The sequence below is a fragment of the Octopus sinensis genome, linkage group LG1 (genome assembly GCF_006345805.1).
Source record: "Octopus sinensis linkage group LG1, ASM634580v1, whole genome shotgun sequence".
NCBI classification, from domain to species: domain Eukaryota; kingdom Metazoa; phylum Mollusca; class Cephalopoda; order Octopoda; family Octopodidae; genus Octopus; species Octopus sinensis.
This window is the reverse complement of record NC_042997.1, coordinates 168,862,117-168,868,473: the sequence shown is the minus strand read 5'-3', so window position 1 is coordinate 168,868,473 and position 6,357 is coordinate 168,862,117.

Sequence of the window (6,357 nt, the reverse complement as noted above, 5' to 3'; positions counted from 1 at the left end):
AAGCCTGACCTTTCTTTCTTGGTTCGACTACCGTCTGTGTAGCATCTTTTTTATTCCTTCTCACGACTTGCATCTCCTATGTCCCTGCTACGCATCCATTTCAAAGTAAGTTTATCTTAATGATTTTGATGCGACTCTACTCTGTACTGTTCTCTCTCTTCCATTTCGTTTTTTCTCTCTCATTCTTTTTTCTCCCCTTCACCGTTTTCTACCTGTCTCTCTCTTCATCTTTCTCCTTTACTCTCGTTGCTCACACCTGACCATCGTCCATCTTTCTTTTCCTCAAATATTCATCTTCCTTTCCTTTCAGTCTGGTTTACAGACTAGACGCATTCTTATCTGTCTCATCTTCTATATTTTCTCTTGTCAAAGACAATATTCCATTCCTCCAGCGTTCGCAACCTTACCTCGCCTGGCTTAACGGCTCTCCATGTTTGTTTTCGCTTGGTTTGTTGTATGTCTTCACTGTCCTATTTTTGTTACCAACTTTGACTCTCCGCAAATCCCAAATTTTTTTTTGGTTCGCGGGAGCAACTGCCTTTTCGAAGCCTCATATTGTCGTTAATTGCTCGAAATGTGGAGTATATGGACAGCCGACAACTGATGAAGGGTCCAACTTTATGTTACTTGTCTTGTTTTCCATTTGTTTCTCTCGTTGTTCGCATACCAAAGTGTGTCTTAGTATTTCATGTTGTTTACGTTTTGTGACGTCCTGTATCCATATATGCATACATACATATATGTATATACGTGCATATATATGTATATGTATATGTATTTGAGTAGCGTTCAATCATATATATATATATATATATATTGTATTATATTATTTTATTATATGATTGAACGCTACTCATCCATTTCAAAGTTTATCTTATGTGTGTATATATGTGTGTGTGTGTGTGTGTGTGTGTGTGTGTGTGTGTGTGTGCGTGCGTGTGTATATGTGTATGTATGTATGTATGTATGTATATGTATGTAATTTGTATGCACAAAAGGATGTCTCATTGCATACATATATGTATCTACTTCTGAATATTTATAGATAAATGTATCAATATACGTTAATAAAAATATATACACTCGAACATATTATACATGCATACATATATGCGTGTGTGTATAATACTTCGACACATAAATATGTACAATATATGTGTATGGATGTATGTACACATATATATATGCATATATCTGTATGCATACATATATACACATGCATGCATATATATAAACACACATATCTATACCTATCTATCTATAAATATAGATAGATAGATAGATATACACATTTGTGTTTATATATATATATACAGAGAGAGAGAAATAGAAGAAAGAAAAAGAAAGAAAGAAAGAAAGAAAGAAAGAAAGAAAGAAGAAAGAAAGAAAGAAAGAAAGAAAGAAAGAAAGAAAGAAAGAAAGAAAGAAAGAAAGAAAGATGGAAAACACATCCACTCCCGCGAGACTCCATAAGCATAATTTGGCGCCAGTCGCATCTCATGGCCGCCTAATCGCAGACTGACTGGCAATTAATTGACATTTTTTTTCAAATGCTCATTCTCTGGTTGACTTTAGTCTATTACAGTCAGTGCCGCCACGTTGGTGGCTTGTTAAATTATGTATTCTACGTGATAGGAAATGATATTAGAGTCACAAACAACAACTCTAAGACAATATCGACAGCTGAAATGTAAGGTATACATTGTGTTTAATAAACATATGATTTTAGTCTCGCTGTGAAAAGTAAACAGAATTGTTACACCATAGGTTTTAATTCTTCGTAGACCGAAAATAGCAAGATCAACTTGACTAGATTCGAAGGTTTTTTTTCTTTTTTTTTTTTGAACATCTTCGTCAGAGAAAGGATATCTTATCTCTGTCCAAAGAGAGAATTGTCGCTTATAGATATTTATGAAGCGCTCACACCACACACACACACACACACACACACACACACACCTAAACAGAGGCGTAAGTGTGTGATAAAAAGTTTGCTTTTCAACTACACTGTCCCAGGTTTAGTCCCACTGTGTGACACTTTACGTGACTTCTACAACAGTCCTAGGCCGACCAAAGCCTTGTCAGTGCATTTAGTAGGTGGAAACTGAAAGAATACGCTTATAGAATACACTTATAAAATACACTTAGTAAATGCTCAAGAGATTTAAACTTGAGCGTATATTGAAGTAAATATAGAGATAAGTAAGTTAGACAGATCAATAAATGAGGTATATTAGGTACATGAAATACAAAGAATATATATATGCATATAGTGGAGGCGCATGGCTTAGTGGTTAGGGTGTCAACATCATGATCGTAAGATTGTGGTTTCGATTCCAGGACCGGGCGATACGTTGTGTTCTTGAGCAAAACACTTCATTTCACGCTGCTCCAGTTCACTCAGCAGGCAAAAATGAGTAACGCTGCTATGGACTGACGTCCCGTCCAGCTGGTGAACACGTACGCCATTGAAACCGGGCCCATGAGCCACGATAGGCTTTAAAAGGGCGCATTTATTATTTTATTATATATGCATACCTGTAAAAAGGTCCAGCGTATACAGAATAGAAATGATATAGAGAATTAAAGGGATTGAAGAATAGTATAACAAATTCAACCGGGTTCAGTCCCACTGCGTGGGCCGACCAAAGCCTTGTGAGTGGATTTGGTAGGCGGAAACTGAAGGAAGCCTGACGTATATATATATATATATATATATATATATGTGTGTGTGTGTGTATTTGTGTCTGTGTTTGTTCACCCGGCATTGCTCGTGGAGTTTTTAGGTGTTTTCGCTCAATAAACACACACAACATCCGGTCTGGGAATTGAAACTGCGATCCTCCGACCACGAGTCCGCTGCCCTAACCACTGGGCCATTGCATCTCCCCTCAGCTTACTGGTCAGTTTAATTTGCATAACACTACAAGCGTCAGCTCACAGATTAATTCATACAGTGTACAAGACAATGTTTTAGGGTAATTTTTGAAATGTAATGTATCTTTATTACACACACACACACACACACGCACACACACACACACACATACACATATGTACACAAACACACATACACCACATACACAGCTACATATATTTAGAGAGAGGGAGAGAGAGAGAGGGAGAGAGAGAGGGGGGAAATGATTGAAAATGGAAGGATCGACCATCTTTATTTAAAATCACCACAACTGTTTCGATACATTTTTACACGAGTAGTACATCGTTGAGATGTTGTGTAACCATTATCATACATCCAAGGTGGAAAATGCACTTCCTCAAGCGATTGCTTAAATAAGACCCTCGTTAGATCCTACCATTATTTCACTCAGTGTGAAAATGGATACCCCGAATCAGAAACCCAATAACTGCGGATGTGCTTTGCATAGCATTTTACAAGGTTTTTACCCGAATATAATTTAACAGTACATACATACATACATACATACATACATACATACATACATACATACATACATATTTTAGGAAGTTAAAGGCTATGGCCAGTTATAGAGTGACCATTAGTTTCGCACCCATAAAGTGCTTAGCAGTATAGGCGACTCGTCAGTCTCAAATAGTTGAAGGCGCTTAAGCTTCAGGAGAAAGAAATACGTAACGGTCAGTTACCAATAGACACTCTTTGCCCGGTTATAACTTTTAACTTCCCCCAAAATATATTTATTTCTTTATTGTACATAGGGGTCTAAAAAGACTCCGCCGGTTACGACGACGAGGGTCCCAGCTGATACGATCAACGGAACAGCTTGCTCGTGAAATTAACGTGCAAATGGCTGAGCATTCCACAGACACGTGTACCCTTAACGTAGTTCTCGGGGATAATCAGCGTGACACAGAGAGTGACAAGGCTGACCCTTTGAAATACAAGTACAACTCATTTTTGCCAGCTGAGTGGACTGGAGCAACGTGAAATAAAGTGTCTTGCTCAAGGACACAACGCGTCGCCGGGAATCGAACTCACAACCTTACGATCATGAGCCGAATGCCCTAACCACTAAGCCACGCGCCCTCACCATAGGGGTCTAAACATAGAGGGGAAAAAATAAGGACAGACAAAGGGATTAAGACGATTGGATCAACTCCAGGGCATATCTGGTACTTATTTAATCGACCCCGAAAGGACGAAAGGCTAAGTCGACCTCGGCGGAATTTGAACTCAGAACGTAACGGCAGACCAAATACCGCTAATTCCCCCAAAATATATTATCGCTTTAATGCTTTAAGGTGTGTTTCGTTTTCGGATATATGAACTACTGACCACACACACACACACACACACACACAATCACACACATTACTAGTTCTTTTGCTCCAGTCCATTCTGGATGTTCGCTAAGTCAGAACATCACTTCATGTGCATTATCTTATTTTGTTTAGTGTATCATTCCCTATATTTTAATGAGTAAATGTTTAATATATACCTTCTACGCCAATGTTTATGCGTATATATCAGATATACCTGTAAATTTATGAAAGTTGCTCAACTCTAGTGTATTTACTCCATTGTCAACATCGAGAAATTTTCTCCATGACAAAACACAAAGAATGACTTTTTTTATTAGTCCAAACGTAATTAATCATCGAGTCATTTTTATTTTCCAGACACCGTGTATCTATGATCAAATCATGTGATGTGCCCTTCATCACCTTTGCAAGGGTGGTGGCTGCAACCATTCTGATGGTATTTACCGAAAATTTTCGCTTCAACCAGTAAACCATGAAGTGTTTTCATGTGATTCAAATTGTATTGCTTCGAGACATGGGATCATTCCTATTAATTTAAAATCTTTAACCGATTCTTGTATTCTTTTGTTTCGGTCATTGGCCTACAGTCATACCAGGAATTTGCCTTGAAGGGTTTAGCTGATCAAACCGACTCCAGTACTTACTTTTAAAGTTTAATACTTATTCTATTACTTCATATTATGATCACAAGTCTTGAAACAATAGAATTTGAATCACATGAAAAACACTTCATCGTTTACCGGGTGATGAAGAGATGGCGGCGTGAATTTCCACCTCGACATCCGAAACTCAGAGTTTTATCATGGCTACCGAATAATTGTCACATATTATATTTACAGATAAATTCCTCTATTTACATAATATTGAGGTCTCTTTCATGCTTTTGTTGTCTTAACATTTCTATCAATATATATATATATTGCAAGTGAAAATCAAACAAAATCAAAATAGATGAACATCAATGGAATTTGTATCTTTGTGGTACCAGTGCCGGTGGCACACAAGAATACCATCCGAACGTGGCCGTAGCCAGTACCGCACCGACTGGCCTCCATGCTGTGGGCACGTAACAATCACCATCCAATCGTGGCCGATCGCCAGCCTAATCTGGCTCCTGTGTCGGTGGCACATAAAAAAAAAACACCATCCGAGCGTGGTCGTCTGCTAGCCTTGTCTGGCACCTGTGTCGGTGGAACATAAAAAACACCATCCGAGCGTGGCCGTTCGCCAGCCTCGTCTGGCACCTGTGTCGGTGGCACATAAAAAACACCATCCGAGCGTGGTCGTCTGCTAGCCTTGTCTGGCACCTGTGTCGGTGGCACATAAAGACACCATCCGAGCGTGGCCGTTCGCCAGCCTCGTCTGGCACCTGTGTCGGTGGCACATAAAAACACCATCCGAGCGTGGTCGTCTGCTAGCCTATCTGGCACCTGTGTCGGTGGCACATAAAAACACCATCCGAGCGTGGCCGTTCGCCAGCCTCGTCTGGCACCTGTGTCGGCGGCACATAAAAAACACCATCCGAGCGTGGTCGTCTGCTAGCCTTGTCTGGCACCTGTGTCGGTGGCACATAAAAACACCATCCGAGCGTGGCCGTTCGCCAGCCTTGTCTGGCACCTGTGTCGGTGGCACATAAAAACACCATCCGAGCGTGGCCGTTCGCCAGCCTCGTCTGGCACCTGTGTCGGTGGCACATAAAAACACCATCCGAGCGTGGCCGTTCGCCAGCCTCGTCTGGCACCTGTGTCGGTGGCACATAAAATCACCCACTACACTCTCGGAGTAGTTGGCGTTAGGAAGGGCATCCAGCTGTAGAAACACTGCCAGATCTGACTGGCCTGGTGCAGCCTTCGGGCTCCCCAGACACCAGTTGAACCGTCCAACCCATGCTAGCATGGAAAGCGGACGTTAAATGATGATGATGATTGCTTGACTAAAGGTGGTGCTCTAGCATGGCCACAGTCAAATGACTGAAACAAGTGAAAGAGAGAATACATACATATATACGTGTATATATATATGCATGCACGCGTATGTACATACATAAAGTGAGAGAAAGAGAAAGAACGACAAATAGATAATTTTTTCAGTATTTTT